Below are 18,353 nucleotides of genomic sequence, written 5' to 3'. Positions count from 1 at the left end.
AGGCCCCCGAAGTCTTGGACGGTTATGATGAAGCTAGGAAAGTAAATGGACCCTATGTATTGACTAGTATACTTTAATTAAACCATTTATTTAATTATATTCACTTAACTTTCGCGAACATAAGTACAAAGTCGGTAACCAGTCGAGCTATGGATGTCCCCACTCACAGGATACTTGTTCTGCATCTTGTGAATTAACCTGCCTTTGTGTGTGTGTGTGTGTGTGTGTGTGTGTGTGTGTGTGTGTGTGTGTGTGTGTGTGTGTGTGTGTAATTCACCTCTTGGTCTGCTGCGGGTCTCTCCCGAGACAGACAGCCGTTCCCCTACGGAAGAGCACAGAGCTAGTAGTAACGATCTGTGGGTAGACTGAGACCACTCACACAGCACACACCTCGACAACGAGGTCACAACTCCTTGCCTGACGTCGCGTACCTACTCACTGCTAAGTGAACAGGGCTACACGTGAAGGAAGATAAACCCAACTTATCTTCACCCGACCTTGGAATTGAACCACGGACCTTCTGGTTGTGAGTCAGACGCTCTACCCTGTGTGTGTGTGTGTGTGTGTGTGTGTGTGTGTGTGTGTGTAGAATTGGAAATTCAGTATAATTTGAGGGGATAACAACATTCCGGCGAGTTAGGGAGAGATCTGAGGCTCCGAGACGTCCACAACAAGGAAGGAGTTAATTAGACAAATAGACCCTTCGTGTTTGATGATGACGATGATGATGTTGATAATGCGAAAATAGATCCCTTACTAAGGCCGGTGTCACACTGGGCGGTTTTGCCGCGCGGTATTACGCGGCAGCCGCCCAACACCGCAGCACGCTGCGGCAGAATCGCCCTGCCGCGCTGCCGTTGCCCGCCGCGATTGAGGACACAACACACAATTCAATGCACGTGGTCACACAAGGTGGTTCTGCCGCGCGGTCGACCACCATGCTTGATGTTGATTTGATAGTTCATTTAGTGTAATTGTCAATCTTTCCCCGGCAGATATTGCCCTCCAATACTGTGTGTTTTGTTTGGAGATGTGAGGCCTTAGAACTTGCAGCAATTTATCAAATGACCTTGGTCATTCGGCAATTAGAAACATAAGAACGTCGGAGTCTGCAAGAGGCCGATAGGCCTGTACAAGGCAGCTCCTTTGAACCTAAGCTCCAGTGAATCTAACCCCACCTGATATCACTGTCCAAGAATTTATCTAATCTATTTTTTTTAATGCGACAGTTGTATTGCCACTCACCACATGACTGCTTAGCCGGTTCCTCTCATCTACCAATGTTAGTAAACCAATTTTTGTCTATGTCCTTGTTGAATCTGAATCTATCCAGTTAAAACCCATTACTACGTGTCCTACCTGGTTCTCTTACCAACATAACCTTATTAATATCCCCCTTATTAAAGCCCTTCATCCATTTATAAAACTCGATCACGCACCCTTCGCCTTCTTGAGAATGCATGTTTAACTGTTTCAGTCTTTCCTTGTATGGCAAGTTTCGTAGCCCTTGAATCATCATAGTCATCCTTCTCTGCATCGATTCTAACATTTTGATATCCATTCTATAGTAAGGTGACCATAACTGAACAGCATAATAAAGATGAGGTCTAACTAATGCTACATATAGTTTGAGGAAGACTTCAGCGCTTCTATTGATTACGCTCCTTGAAATAAAACCCAGTACCCTGTTTGCTCGATTTCTAGCTTGAATGCATTGTGCCCTTGGACCAAGAGCAGAGCTCACTAACACCCCCTATTCTCATAAAACTTCTCAAACTTTTCTCTTGTTTTCCTCCAAGCATGAAATGGGTGAACCCAATTTCTCAGACATGTGGACTCTTAAGTAATCCCTCTGCCTCAAGGACACAAACAACCTTGAAGTTAGCGCTGCCGCGCGGCGAAACCGCCCAGTGTGACATGAAGCTGGTCAATGTCATTATAAGGAATGTCAGGACACGAGCATCGGGGGGAGGGAGTATGAGGGAGGGATGGGAGGTATAGCTGTGACGTATAATGGGGTAGCGATGACAGAAAACGGATGAAGTAATGCTTGATTAGAGACTACAGTAAAATGTCAACTTTTAACGTTTATTTAGTTCTTACATTAAATTTTTGTTACCACACGCAATGTAATGTTATAGTTTTTTTTATTGTGAAGACTTGGTAATAGGTTAATTTTCATGACGATCAAGAATCGATCAATTTAACAATTCGTTTATGAAAAGTTAGATTGGAAAACTGGTTTAACGATAGACTTATATGGTTTCCTTGCTCTTCATATGTGTTTCATAATTCAGTAAACATGAGGATAAGGTAGGACATCTACTACTACAACATTTATAGTTATAAAACTCTTTGGGCCCACTCATTTACTACAACCATAGGCGGCGGGGGAGGGTGGCTTTTAGGGCTTCAGCCCCAGATCTTTCATCAAAAGACCCAGATCTTTCTTTAAGGTTTTAAGGTGTTAAGATATTTTTTTTTACTTAATTCATTATACAGTAAATTGATTCTAGTGTAGGACGTATCATAAATTAATTTTGTCATTATACCAAAGCCCCTTATGTCTCCAAAAGAAGAAGAATCTATGGGGATGTTTTTATTTTTTTTCCCAGGGGAGCATACGCCCGGACCCCTCCCCATTGCCAGACAGGGTTTAAGTCCCCGATGTCTACAATGTCTGGCATCGATCCTGATTACAGCAGAGGATACTATCTGATGTTACACCAGACAGCCTATATTAGTGACATCACTGCCATCGTAAATCTGAAATTTTGCTTATATATATATATATATATATATATATATATATATATATATATATATATATATATATATATATATATATATATATATATATATATATATATATATATATATATATATATATATATATATATATAAAGTTGTTCTGCAGCCTCTAGCCTGGAGTCATGTAATTCCTGTTGAGAGGGTCTTCTGTTCAAAGAAGTTGAATAATGCAGAGTGGAGTCATCAGCATATGAGTAGATAGGACAGGTTGTTATGGAAAGAAGATCACTGATGAATAACAGGAAGAGAGTGGGTGATAGGACGGAGCCCTGTGGAACACCACTGTTAATAGGTTTAGGGGAAGAACAGTGACCGTCTACAACAGCAGAGATAGAACGGTCGGAAAGGAAACTGGAGATAAAGGAACAGAGAGAAAGATAGAATCCGAAAGAGGGCAGTTTAGAAAGCAAAGACTTATGCCGGACTCTATCGAAGGCTTTCGATATGTCTAGTGCAACTGAGAAAGTTTCACCGAAACGGCTAAAAGAGGATGACCAAGAATTAGTTAAGAGAGCAAGAAGATCGCCAGTAGAACGCCTCTTGCGGAACCCATACTGGCGATGAGATAGAAGGTTAGAAGTGGAAAGGTGCTTTTGAATCTTCCGGTTAAGGATTGATTCAAAAGCTTTAGATAGACAGGAAAGTAAAGCTATAAGGCGGTAGTTTGAACGATTGGAACGTTCACCCTTCTTAGGCAGAAGCTGTACGAAGCCGTACTTCCAGAAGGAAGGAAAGGTAGCTGTTGATAGGCAGAGACGAAAGAGTTTGACCAGGCAGGGTGTCAGCACGGAAGCATAGTTTTTAAGGACAATAGGAGGCACTCCATCATGTCAATAAGCCTTCTGAGAGTTGAGACCAGAGAGGGCATAAAAAACATCATTCCTAATAATCTAAATAACAGGCATAAAGGAGTCAGAGGGGGGGTGAGTAGGAGAAACATGCCCAGAATCGTTCAGAGTGGAGTTGTTACAGAAAGTTTGAGCGAAGAGTTCAGCCTTAGAGATAGATGAGACGGCAGTGCTGCTGTCTGGGTTAAGATGAGGCGGGAAAGAGGAAGAAGTGAAATTGGAGGAGATATTTTTGGCTAAGTGCCAGAACTCTCTGGAAGAAATAGAGAAAACAAGGTGTTGACATTTTCTATGGATAAAGGAGTTTTTTTGATAAGTCGAAGAATATATTTGGCACGATTCCGGGCGGAAATGTAATGATCATGGTTAGAGGGAGTTCGAGGGCCTTGGTACATTTTGTGAGCTGCCTCTATCTTTGACAGCACTAGAACAATATTGATTAAACCAAGTTTTTTTAGAATGTTGAGTATATAAAGTACGTGGAATGTATGCTTCCATTCCAGAGATAATCACCTCTGTGATGCGCTGAGCACACACAGAGGGTCTCTATCCTGGAAGCAAATCGGAATGGAAAAGTACATCCTCAGGTCGTCCCACCGAGTTGAAGCAAAATGCCAGAAGCATTGCCTCTTTGGAGGGTCCAGAGGGTGTACAGGAGTGATAGGACAGGATACAGAAATAAGGTTGTGATCGGAGGAGCCCAACGGAGAGAACAGGTTGACAGAGTAAGCAGAAGGATTAGAGGTAAGGAAGAGGTCTAGAATGTTGGGCCTGTCTCCAAGACGATCGGGAATACGAGTAGGGTGCTGAACCAACTGCTCCAGGTCGTTGAGGAGAGCAAAGTTGTAGGCTTGTTCACCAGGCTGGTCAGTGCAAGAGGATGAAAGCCAAAGCTGGTAGGAACATTGAAATCTCCCAAGATGGAGATTTCAGCTAAGGGAGAGTGGGTCAAGATGTGCTCCACTTTAGAGTTCAAATAGTCAAAGAGTTTTACATAGTTAGTAGAGTTAGGTGAAAGATAAACAGCACAGATGTATTTAGTAATAGAATGACAATGAAGTCTTAGCCAGATGGTGGAAAATTCAGAAGAGTCAAGGTCGTGGGCACGAGAGCAAGTGATGTCGTTGCGCACGTAGGCGCAACATCCAGCTTTGGATTGAAATTTAGGATAGAGATAGTAGGAGGGAACAGAGTAGAGGTTGTTGTCCGTAGCCTCAGAAACCTGTGTCTCGGTGAGGAAGAGTAGGTGAGGTTTAGAGGAGGAGAGATGGTGTTCCACAGAATGAAAATTAGAACGGAGGCCGCACATGTTGCAGAAATTGATAAGGAGGAGGTTCGAGGAGTTATCAGGACACCTCTCAAGTCGGCAGCCAGAAGGGGAGTCCTCCCTGGGGGAATTTATGGTCCCCCCCCCCAGGTGGGGACTCCGAGGTAGTGTTTTCGTTAGCCATTTTGAATTTTGAATTTTGGGAAAAGGTGTTTGTGTTTTGTGAATGTAGTGTGGTGTAGAAAGAGAGAGGAACTGTCTTTAGAGAGCATGCTGAACTGCTCTCTGGTGTTAATGAGACAAAAGGGAAACGGTTAGTGAGGACATGGGAAGGGTCTTTGTAGGGCTTCAGCACCCTCCTCGCTTCTCATATATCCTCACCGGAAGTAGCTCACGCCCGTTCGGTAGGTGTCTTCCTACCTACTCCTACTAAATATATGGCTCTTCGTCTCATCAGCTCTCCTCCTCATACAGAGAGTCTTCTACCTCTTAATTACCGCCGCCATGCTGCCTCTCTTTCTCTCTTCTATCGATATTTCCACGCTGACTGCTCTTCTGAACTTGCTAACTGCATGCCTCCCCTCCTCCCGCGGCCCCGCTGCAAGCGACTTTCTACTCATGCTCATCCCTATACTATCCAAACCCTTTATGCAAGAGATAACCAGCATCTTCACTCTTTCATCCCTCACTCTGGTAAACTCTGGAACAATCTTCCTGCATCTGTATTTCATCCTGCCTACGACTTGAACTCTTTCAAGAGAAGGGTATTTGGACACCTCTCCTTCCGATATTGACCTCTTTCGGCCACCTCTGGATTATATTTAGGAGAGGTAAGTATAGGTCATTTTTTTTTATTGTTTCCTTTTTTTGGGTGCCCTTGAACTGTTTCTATATATATATATATATATATATATATATATATATATATATATATATATATATATATATATATATATATATATATATATATATATATATATATATATATATATATATATTGATTAATGTTAAATTAAAGGTCTTGCTCTAGTGTAAGTTGCCAGATAGCTACATGATGTTCTCTTAAACTGCCGGTAAATAATAAGCATGAAATGAATAACTCAAGTCTAAGCTATCCACACATATATTGGCAAATACTGCTATAACTCACTGACAGCCTTTGCGTCGTCATTGAGGTAGATATGTATTATGTAAACAGTCGCAGCGCTTCAACACGAGTTTTTAATACGAGTCTATCCTTAAAATACGTTTTCTTCGTTATTTACTTCTTCAAATCGTGTTGTCGGTAAACAAATTTGTAGAAGTAGAGAAAAAATATATTAATGAAATCATGAATGTTAAGCAATAGATTGCATGTAAAATAACTAAGTGACTTGAAAAACTCTTTGTGAATTATTAAGTCCTGAGTATATTTGGTCATTAAATGCTTAATATTTTTTTTTTTTTGCGGAAAATTTAAAACTCAAGCCAAGGCTATCCACGCTTATGTTGTCGTATAGCGCCTCTCTGACAGGAGAAGGATGCTTGGACGGGTGATTTCTGACATCAGTGCCCTAAATTACGTAAGATAAGGCCATGTCCACACTTGCATCACGTCTGGTGGAGCGAAAGACTTTGTTTGGCCCATAAGAACCGTACTACATAGCGACAATCTCTCTCTCTCTCTCCATCGACTCTGGCTCTACAGACAAGCCCGGCAATGTTACCCGGAGACCTCATGACATATTAATACCATTGTGCAGGACATCACATCGTATGGAGTATGCATCTCATGTGGGGAGGCTCCACTCACACAGCTCTTCTGGACAGAGTGGAGGCTAAGGCTCTTCGTCTCGTCAGCTCTCCTCCTCATACTGATAGTCTTCTACCTCTTAAATTCCGCCGCAATGTTGCCTCTCTTTCTATCTTCTATCGATATTTCCACGCTGACTGCTCTTCTGAACTTGCTAACTGCATGCCTCCCCCCCTCCCGCGGCCCCGCTGCACTCGACTTTCTACTCATGCTCATCCTTATACTGTCCAAACCCCTTATGCAAGAGTTAACCAGCATCTTCACTCTTTCATCCCTCACGCTGGTAAACTCTGGAACAATCTTCCTTCATCTGTATTTCCTCCTGCCTACGACTTGAACTCTTTCAAGAGGAGGGTATCAGGACACCTCTCCTCCCGTATTTGATCTTCCTTTCGGCCACCTCTTTTGTTTCTTTTTTAGGAGCAGCGAGTAGCGGGCTTTTTTTTTATTATTGTTTTCTTTTTTTGTGTGCCCTTGAGCTGCCTCCTTTGTTGTAAAAAAAAAAAAACGGAGCATCCTATCAAGAGGAGCTAAAATCTGGAATGACTTACCACAACACTTAAAAACTGATGAGAATATAAGATTGTTCAAACCAAATTAATAAAAAGGCTTCTTAGTACCTATGAGAACTTATGGTCACATTGATTTTTTAATTTATTTTATAGTGTTTTTGAATGGTTCATTGCGTTTTTTTTTCTCACATTATTTTTGCAAACTCCGACTGATTGCTGTAAATTTCATTATTTCAATAATAATCAAGCTATTTTCAAGTTTTTATTTCACATGTACACTTGTTTACTGCTAGAGTGATGTCATCTAAGTTTTTTTTTCACATGTTCGTATTGTATACATTTTTCACTTCGACTGACCTATACATTTATACATTGTTAAAATATATGTAAGTTAGTATGCTTTATGTGGCCTAAACCTGTCCCTTGTTATATACTTTCTTTACGAGTCTTCAGGTCCTTAGAAAGCCTCGGCTTAATGGACTTGGCTTAAAACAGAAACTACATTTGTAATTTACCAATATGTATATATATATATATATATATATATATATATATATATATATATATATATATATATATATATATATATATATATATATATATATATATATATATATATATATATATATATATATATATATATATATATATATATATATATATATATATATATATATATATATATATATATATATATATATATCACACACACACACACACACACACACACACACACACACACACACACCGGGTTTAACGTTACCAATAATTTAGGCTTCTTAGAATAATTAGCGTATTTGTATAATGAATCGAGGCCGAGTGTCCATTTATGAGGGAGTAAGTCTGTCATTACGTGTGTTGATGGTTTGAAGTTTCTGGTTTGTGTTTAGTGAATGTGTTGGTGTGTGGTATGTTGGTATGTTGTGGCGTTTGTTGATATATGTGGTGATGGCGTTGGTGATACTGCGGTGAACTAACGTGAGATAGAATGTAGATTGAGGGGTAGAAACACACATGGCAATTGATAGACTCTCACAGAAGTAGTTGGTGAGGCAGAAGGAAAAGGAGTAAACGAGTGTCAGTCTTATTGTTGTTACCATTAGAAAATCCGCCTTCAACCTTATGGTACCTTCACTAAGAACTCTTCAGGTTACCTTGGCGGATATCCCCAGCCAAGGAAATACCATTAACCAGCACCATCTTTTCCCAAAAAATCCCCCAATCACATGTAGCCGGAGTTGAAGGGATGGAGGGAGTGGCTTTCTTTTCGCTTGGCTAATGATATACGCGTAATGGGGAAGGGCAGGAGCTTCTATGCGCTGGTAACTGGGGGCGGATAAGATGTGGAGCGATGCAATGCGGACGTAACGATGTTGTTGGGCTCCTCATTGTTAGTCTCGTGATCTTACCTGGCGGCAGTGCTGGAATTGTATGCGTATAGTTGTGTGCTGCTCATTATTCGCTTGCTGCCTTGCTTCCTCTGATGATGCGTGTTGTGTCAGGAAGCCAAACCCATGTCCCTGCCTCCCCGTCCTCCTTACACGTGACAATCTTGCCAATAATAATGGTAGTAAAAGTTGTGTGTAGCTCAATATTCTCTTGCTATCATGCTTCCCTTGATAATATGTATTGCATCAGGAAGCCAAACGCATGTGTCTGTCCCCTCGTCCTCCTTATGCGGGGAACAGAGTAATAAAGCTTCTGGTAATGGTAATAATGAAGAATAAAGCGAGGAAGAGAAGGTAGAGTGTGGGAGAAGACAGTTATGTCATTTCCTGCGGCAGTAATGATCAGGAGAGCGAGTCGAGTCAGACTGCAGCAGCTGCTAATCTAAACCAGAGTGAATGTATAGGAGGCGAGGCTACACACACACACACACACACACACACACACACACACACATGCACACACACACACAGCTCAATCGGTAGAGCGCTGCGCTGCAAGGCTTTACGGCCAAACAGGCAGCGGTTTGAGCCCCCATCAGGCCGGATTCTTTCTGTTGACAAGGAGTGGTTACTGTCCTCCCTTGAGCAAGGGGGATGGGGGGTGTGGTGTGTGAGGTCCTGGCAGTACCCAGAGATCGATGATGATGAGCACTTGTTCACGTCGGGAGGGTACCTGCTGGCGGGACCGAGTCCAACTCGTGATCAGGCCGAGGTGAATTACACACACACACACACACACACACACACACACACACACACACACACACACACACAAGACTTTTTAATCAGTATTTATCATGGGAAGAATACTTTCTCTTTGTAATGTTGACGGGTATTGTATTATTGTGTGTGTGTGTGTGTGTGTGTGTGTGTGTGCGTGTGCGTGTGCGTGTGTAGCTTCGCCTCCTATACATTCACCGGTTTTAGGTTATCAGGGTCATTGGATCAAAATGTACATCCGCTGCATCAAAATCCACAGCCTCGCCCAAGTTTATGTTATATATGTACAGTGTGTAATTGTGGTCTCGTGGGCTCTCTTTGTGGCGCTGTGTCGCTTCAGTCTGTACATTACGTTGGTTGAGCTCCGTCAAAGCCTCTCCGACCCTAAGCTGTATACGCTCTCTGCACTAACCTGCTCAAGGAAATGCCGAGAAGCAGGACGCGGGAGAATATTTGGCAGGGCGGGGACACAGGAACAGCAAGAGGAAAAAAGAGAACATGATCAGTAGGGACAGGAAAGAGAGGGTTACAGGAGGAGGAGGAGGAGAACCAGAAGGAAATGGGAAATGAACAGCGAGAACAAAAAGTATCTGTGGCTACAATTCAATGAAGAAAAGGTAAGTCCTGCACCATGGGAGGGATATCCAGCACACCAATACCACATGGGAAACACTCCACTATCCACCATAGAGGCAGAGAAAGACCAGGGACTGTATGTTATCAGGCTACCAGTGAAGAGATATCCAGCACACCAATACCACATGGGAAACACTCCATTATCCACCACAGAGGCAGAGAAAGACCAGGGACTGTATGTTATCAGGCTACCAGTGAATGTGAAATCTGTGCCAATCGCAGCAGACGGGTTAAACCTTTATGGAGTATGTGGTGCTTTTCTTGAGGGCAAAGAGTCGTCTGTTTCCGTCTGTGGCTTTGGTCTTGGAGGAACCTGACTCGCCGCGCTCTTTGTAGCGGATCTTGCAGCTGGTGATGATCCCATTCTGGTGCTCGGCCAGCGGAGGCTCCCAGCAGATGATGAGGCTCTGAAGGAAAGGCCGTGTGAGGGAAAAAGTTATACGATAAATTATCAAAATACAATCTTAAAAAGTTTGAACATTGTGTGAGGCCATGAATGCTTCAACTTAACCCCCTGACTGTGGATTTCCTACCAGAAGACCTCACCAAGCTACAGGAATGGAACACAAACCGGCTGCTACAATTCAGTGGAGAAAAATGTAAAGTCCTGCAGCTTGGGAGGGGATATCCTGCACACCAATGCCACATTGGATACACTCCACTATCCACCACAGAGCCAGGGAAAGACATGGGAGTAAATGTTTTCAGGCTACCAGTGAAGGCCAAATCCGTGCCAATCGCAGCAGACGGGTCAAATATAATGAATGTGCAAGGGTTAAAAATACTGAAACAATGAATGTGCAACTTGTAGAGATGATGTGAAGGAAACGAACAGAGCAGAAAGCTATTTAAAAACGAGTTTCACAATGTATCTTTGCCTTGGAAGCCTTCCACAACTCACCCTTGAGCTGGCAGCCTCAACGCTCACATTCTGAGGCTCCTTTGAGGGCACGTCTGAGAAGGTTCTGGCAGTGACCTCCTGGGTGGCGTCTCCCCCGCCATTACTGTTGACGGCGGTGAGCCACACGCTTTGCTCAGTGAACTGGTCCAGGCCTTGGAGGTAATGTGACGTACCAGTGACCTTTACTTTGTGTTCTTCTGCTGACCCAACCTGAGGAGAAAACTACAAGGGAGACAATGGTTAAGATACACACTGGGACTTGTACAAACACACGGCTATGGTCACCCTCTACTCAAAGGAAGGTCACTAATGACACACAAGGATATGGGGAGACTTTTGTTAGGCAACAGAGACTCCACATTTAGCACACAGTTCTATAAGGCCGTCCACACCTGCGTATAGAACATGGTGTATCCTGTGATGGGCGTTTTGGCCAGTACGGGCGGCGACCAAGTGGCCTCCAGACTGGTGGGTGAGGTGGAGACAACTTTCAGACTCTGAGGCGGAGGGCAGGTCCAGGTCCGGCTTGGTGAACACCTGCACTCAGGTATGGAGGCGCCCACCAGGCCGCCGGAGGTGTGGGCCGCCACCCGCACCATGTAGTTACTCCCTGGACTTAGGTCGCTGATCTGGGTCTTGTATTCATCCTGTCCTCGCTGGAGGAGCTGCACTCACGTTCTGGACGTGTTCTCTGCATTGAATTGCTGAAAGTGATGTGTGAATTACTTAATTTTGATGAAATGGTGTATATGTACTGCTAAAATGTTATTATTTCTTTATAATCACTGAATGGCAGTTGATAACTCTGTATTTGCTACATAAATCTTCACAGTAGTAGTATTGTGTTGACTTTATTATGCAATAAATATTCCCAGGTTGTGTCCTTTGGTTCTGACCTGAGTGATCCTTCCTGCTTGTAGAGGACTGAGTATCCCAGGAATAATTATTGTGAACAGCATAAAGACTAGTAGGCACAGTGACTGTCAAGGCCCACACCAAGAGAAGGCAAATGATGTAAACAAGCTGTGTCAACAATGAGCAGACATTCTAAGTATTGAAAACAAGGAGTAGTAGTAGTAGTGGTGTGCCTGAGCTGCCCCACTTACTGTGTCTGTGACCTGCCTTGTGCGTGGGTGGGGGCATGCTGCTCCTCCCTGGAGGTGAGCCCAGACAACTTATTATCAAAATACCACAACAAAATAGTCATTCTCGGGTAAATCACATTTTAGTGAGTCAGTAACTCTCAGCACCGGCTTTGATATTTCCAAACTTCAGGACAATCAAATATGAACGCATTACTGGAGACGTGTGCTTTTCCCACAGTGTAATCTATGCATTTTATTCAGTCTTCAAGGAATAATAAACACAACAAAGGGTTATGCTTACAGCCATGCTAAGAAAATCACATGCATCAACATCAATAACTTGGGTAATGTACACTTTTTAAAACTGCAGCGTCTGTACCAGCGGCTGCAGCTGCCCGCCAGAAACATTGGAATACATTCAGTAACCTTGTAAATGTTTGCGTCTGGGCTTATTAGCAACCTGGAATTATCTGGACTAGTCACTGCCTGTGTCCAATGCAGACAACACTACATCAGTACTCATGAATGCAAACAAAGGGCTACAGTGTGAACAGTGTCTGCCCCGCACGGCACCGCTGCTTACTTGACTCAAGGACACACAGCTGGGCGTCCCTGGCGAGCTGTGCGCCACACACTATTACATCCCGGTGTACTCCTGGCGCACCAGGCCAAGGATCTACAGGTTGTTGCCGCTCACACTCTACAGGGAGGCTTGGCATTACACACACCTAACACAACACAGCTGTGTTTTGTGTAGCTATTGACAGCCTTATATTTATCTCCCTGCATAGAGCCTTATATCCCTTATCTACTGAAATCCCTTATGTATCTACTTAGAACCTTGTATCCCTTTTCCTTTACTTATCTCTTTAGAACCTTATGCATGGAACCTTATGGATTCTAATGTATCTCTTTACATACCTTATGCATCCATTTAGAGCAGTGGTTCTTAACCTTTTTACTTCCCCGCCCTTCCAGGAAGTAGTCCTTCCTCCACGCCCCCTTGCATCTAGCAATAAAATTTCCTTACAGATGTTAAAGAAACTGGCAAGCCCTAAGTAGACTACAGGAAACTGAAGTAATGGCGATACTTTTGCATTTGTTCATAAACTTCTCAATATTAGCCCACGCTCTTGGTAAGAGAATAGCAAATATAATTAGAGAAATTCTAGTTTTCCCTAGGGCTCGCACCCCCTGAAATTACTGTGCTCCCCTCAGAGGGGTGCACCCCCAGGTTAAGAACCACTGATTTAGGGCCTTACATTCCTTTCCCTTATGTATGTATGTATGTATGTATGTATCCACCAATCTATCTATCTTATGAATCTACATATCTCTGTCCTTTAAACCTGTAACAGCGATAAATTTCCACACTGCCACAGAAGTCCGGCTCACCTGAAGGTATTCCGTCTCCACCAGCAGCTCGCCGTTCTTGAGCCAGTGGAGCGAGGGCTCTGGCTGGCTGTACACGCTGCACTCCAGCTCCACGTTCTCCTTCTCATAGGCGAGAGCGTTGGCCGGCTGCCTCAGAAACCTCGGAGCAACTGTCACACAATTTTCAAGCTTTAGTAACTGAGAGAAACATGATGACTGAAGAACACTAAGATTTTTACTATGCCAAACTTTATACACTCAAACCGCAAAAATATTGCTAGTCTTTGTTATTCCATTTTCAACATTTTTACCACTCTAGTAACTGAGAGGAACTTAATGATTGACAAACACTTAAGATTTTTACAATGGCAAAATTTATCCACACAAATCACAAAAAAATATGCAGTCTTTGTTATATCACTGAAAACACTTTAGTACTGAGACAAACATCTAACCTAACCTAACTTAACGATAACTGGCAAATGCTAACCTTTCACAATGCCAAACTTTATATACTCAAACCACAAAGATATGAATAGTCTTTCTTATACCATTTTCAATACTAGTAACGGAGACAAACATATGATCATCATTTCCTGGATGCCTGCTCCTAGGAGCTCCCAGCAGGGGATGGCCATGGCAGAAGAGCTTCCATCTTTCTCTATCCAGACACTCCCTCCTTGCCTGCTCAAAGTTTCTCAAAGATTTTCCCCCCCTCTCCCCAACGTACTCTTGCACCCTATCCCTCCATTTCACTGGAGGTCGTCCTCTAGCATTCCCTTCCTCTATCTCACTCACATACACCCTTCTGGTCATCTTACTCTCCTCCATTCGCTCCATGTGGCCAAACCACTTTAAAGTCTGTCGCTTCACTTCTTCCACCACTCCACACTTCTTCCCTTCACCCCTGTGACACATTCCAAAATGCTCGTACACACTTTCATTACTCATTCCATCCATTCTACTCACACCACAAGCACTCCTCAAATAACTCATTTCCACTGCCTGCACTCTAGACCTCTGACTTTCATTCCAGGCCCACGTTTCACTTGCATATGTGAGGGTTGGTACTATTATTGTATTTCTCAAATCCCTCTTTACCTCCATGCTCACACTTCTGCCATTCATGATTCGTCCCAAAGACCCTACCACCCTTCTTCCTTGCAATGCCCTTTCTCTTATCTCCCTCCATACCACCATGCTTACACATAACTGATCCAAGATACTTAAACTCATTGACCTCCTCCATTTCTTCACCATTCAAAATTATTTTGCATTCTTTTTCACATTAAATTCTCACTCTATATGGGCATACAAAATCTACAACCTCACTTCTATTTCGCTCACAAACCATCACTTCACTTCTGTTGACATTTACTTTCAGCTTTCTCCTGTTACAGACACTATCAAAAACACTGACCAAATTTTGTAGGTCACTTTCATTTTCTGCAATGAGCACCGTGTCATCAGCAAACAGTATCGAATTCAGTACCCACTTCCTTCCCTCATCGAACAGTCTTACTCCATCTTCTCCAACTTTGCCCTTCATTGCTCTAATGACACCATCCATATAAATATTGAATAACCCTGGTGACATGACGCACCCTTGTCTTAAGCCCACTTTTATCTCAAAATGTTCACTTGTTTCTCCAGTAATTTTGACACATGCAGATGCATCATCATATAGAGAGACTGTATTAGCTCTAGCTTTTTCCATATTCATGAAGGCAGCGTATAGTTTCTTTCCTTTTACTATTATTTTTTCTACTTCCATCCTGAAGGCAAATATCTGATCCACACATCCCCTTCCCTTCCTGAAGCCTCCTTGTTCTTCACTGATTTTCTCTTCTGTAAGTCTTTGCACCCTCTCTATTATGATTTTTCCATATACCTTTCCGGGTATACTCAGGAGACCTATACCTCTATAGCTCCCACATTCCCCTCTCCTGCCCTTCGCCTTGTAAACTGGGACAGTGATGGCTTTCGTCCAGTCTGCTGCCCCCCCCCCATGCTACTTCACATATCTTGACCATCCATTTCACGACTTCATCTCCTATGACAAACATATAATTCACAATCACTAAGATTTTTACCATGCCAAACTTTATTCACAAAAAGCACAAGAGTTAACCAGCATCTTCATTCTTTCATCCCTTTCACTGGTAAACTCTGGAACAGCCATCATGTGTCTGTATTTCCTCCTGCCTATGACCTCTACACCCAATATTAACCTCTCATTTTTTTCTTTATAGGAGCAGTGCTTTATTGTTTTCATTGTTTTTTTGCCTTTGAACGCTTTCATTGCTGTAAAAAAATATATATGTCATAGTTTTGTCTCACCTTTGACCTGTATGTGGGCCACGGCGTCGAGCGAGTCCTCCCTGTTCTCCGCCCGGCACCTGTACGTCCCCTCGTCCTCCTCCTGCAGGCCATGGATGTGCAGGCTGCTGCTGCTGGTGCCGCAGAACAGTGTGTCCAGGTCCCTGAGGAAAGGCAGAAAGGTACGGTAAGCAAGTGAGTTTTGTATCTAATTGCTGTTTGTCACAATTTTTCTTTTTTTACAGTAGAGGAAGCAGCTCAAGGGAAAAAATAAATACCAACAAAAACAGTCCATTACAATAAGCCTGCTGCAACACTTACCTTATATACAGCAATAACTGCAACACACACACACACACACACACACACACACACACACACACACACACACACACACTAAAAAAAAAGTAATGGGTATATATTTATTTGATTCTGAAATCTCTCCCTCAGTCACTGTTATCCAAGCTCTCAAGACACATCAAAATACCCCTCTCAGTCATCATCATCATTTCATCGACGCCTGCTCCTAGGAGCTCCCAGCAGGGGATGGCGACGGCAGAAGAGCTTCCACCTTTCTCTATCCAGACACTCCCTCCTTGCCTGCTCAAAGTTTCTCAAAGATATTCCCCCCCTCTTCCTAACGTACTCTTGCACCCTATCACTCCATTTCACAGGAGGTCGTCCTCTAGCATTCCCTCCCTCTATCTCACTCACATACACCCTTCTGGTCATCTTACTCTCCTCCATTCGCTCCATGTGGCCAAACCACTTTAAGGTCTGTCGCTTCACTTCTTCCACCACTCCACACTTCTTCCCTTCACCCCTGTGACACATTCCAAAACGCTCGTACACACTTTCATTACTCATTCCATCCAATCTACTCATACCACAAGCACTCCTCAAATAAGTCATTTCCACTGCCTGCACTCTAGATCTCTGACTTTCATTCCAGGCCCACGTTTCATATGTGAGGGTTGGTACTATTATTGTATCTCTCAAATCCCTCTTTACCTCCATGCTCACACTTCTGCCATTCATGATTCGTCCCAAAGACCCTACCACCCTTCTTCCTTGCAATGCCCTTTCTCTTATCTCTCCCTCCGTACCACCATGCTTGCACATAACTGATCCAAGGTACTTAAACTCATTGACCTTCACCATTTAATGCGGAAGATTACTTTACAGTTGATCGATCAAAATAGAACAAGAAGAAATCACAATTTGAAGATAAGTGGTAAAGATTCTCGTCACACGAAGCTAAACACTTCTTCTTCAATCGAGTTGTTAAGGTTGGAACTCTCTACCCTGTGATGTCGTTGATAGTACAACAGTTATGGCCTTCAATAATAGATTAGACAAGTGTTTTGAATCCAACCAGCAACTAAGATATTACTCATTGTCGTAATAACGTTAAGTTATTTCGAATACTGGTGTCCTTGTCCGCTTTTATCGCCCGGTTAGTGGTAGCAGTAATGGTAGTTCTTTCCTCTTTCCTACATAATTTCCATGCAGTTTTTCCATGCTGCATGGTTCTTTTTCATTTCCTGCCAGGTTTGGCTGGAGGGAATGGGGGGGTGGGGAAGAGCCTTCGCCTTTGCTGTCCTTCATCTTCCACCTTTGATTAGATAGTTAGTGTAGCTTGTCACAAACAGCCTCGTAAGGACCAGCAGGTCTGCTGTTGTTTGTTCTTCCTTTGTGTCTTTGTGTTCTTCAAAATTCAAAATTATTTTGCATTCTTTTTCACATTCAATTCCACTCTATATGGGCATACAAAATCTACAACCTCACTTTTCAGAAACCATCACTTTACTTTTGTTGACATTTACTTTCAGCTTTCTCTTGCTCTTGTTACAGACACTGTCAAAAAGAGTGACCAAGTTTTGTAGGTCACTTTCATTTTCTGCAATGAGCACTGTGTCAACAGCAAACAGTACTGAATTCAGTACCCACTTCCTTCCCTCAATCAGTCAGCCTCTGAAATGATGAAGGCTGAGCACCAGGCAGGGAAGAGAACATTCCAGCAAACTATAATGTAAAAAATGTAAAGCCAATAAAATATTCCTGTGGATTGATGAACAACTCATGATTGTATAGAGCCTGTGGCAGCCAGCAACATAAAACATTTTCTTGTCATGAAAGTGAGCATAATACTCACTTTAAGGCAGTTCACAGCTACAAAGAATAAAATACAAAATGAACAACATACATCACAAGACAAAGCCCCTGCTGAGAGTGTTGGCCACACAGTGTTAGGCCTTGGCACAAGTATGAGAGAGTATTAACATGCACAAGGTGTCTTAACCATCCTCTTCCCCTGCCGCCTGTGAGGAGAGAAACCAAGCATGAGTCTTGTCAGCCGGGCAGGAATTGGTCAATGCTATTTGTCATGCCATACACTGCTTGTGGGAATATTTACAGGTTCATCACATGCAGCAAAACCATTCTTCCTTGTTGTTACTAAGGCAAACAGCTGATGTTGAGTTTTATTGTAATGCCTTGAAAACTAAGGACACCTTCCCTGTACAAGATACTACAGAGATACTTAGTAGCATAACCACTTTTTAATGTATATGAAACTAGTCCAGAATTCTCCATTTCCTGCCTCTTGAGCCACGAGGCTGGGGGAGTAAGGCTCAGCAC

At 42.9% G+C, this 18,353-nt stretch overlaps 2 long non-coding RNA genes across 3 annotated transcripts in view; both read right to left on the bottom strand.

Moving 5' to 3' along the window:
* Positions 1-10,271: 10,271 nt before the first annotated feature.
* Positions 10,272-11,064, bottom strand: LOC126992575 (uncharacterized). Its single transcript, XR_007746653.1, has 2 exons — positions 10,936-11,064; positions 10,272-10,441 (listed from the first exon to the last, which is right to left on the bottom strand). It is a non-coding gene; the product is annotated as an uncharacterized LOC126992575 (long non-coding RNA).
* Positions 11,065-15,740: 4,676 nt separating this feature from the next.
* LOC126992564 (uncharacterized) overlaps positions 15,741-18,353 on the bottom strand; it is a 30,928-nt gene continuing 28,315 nt past the window's right edge. For both annotated transcript variants that reach the window (XR_007746647.1, XR_007746646.1), the window contains one exon: positions 15,741-15,877. This is a non-coding gene — a long non-coding RNA (uncharacterized LOC126992564). The remainder of the gene's footprint in view (positions 15,878-18,353) is intronic.

Source organism: Eriocheir sinensis, unplaced genomic scaffold (assembly GCF_024679095.1).
Source record: "Eriocheir sinensis breed Jianghai 21 unplaced genomic scaffold, ASM2467909v1 Scaffold49, whole genome shotgun sequence".
NCBI classification, from domain to species: Eukaryota; Metazoa; Arthropoda; class Malacostraca; order Decapoda; family Varunidae; genus Eriocheir; species Eriocheir sinensis.
The sequence above is the reverse complement of the archived record's forward strand: the minus strand, read 5'-3'. Positions and strand labels throughout refer to the sequence as shown.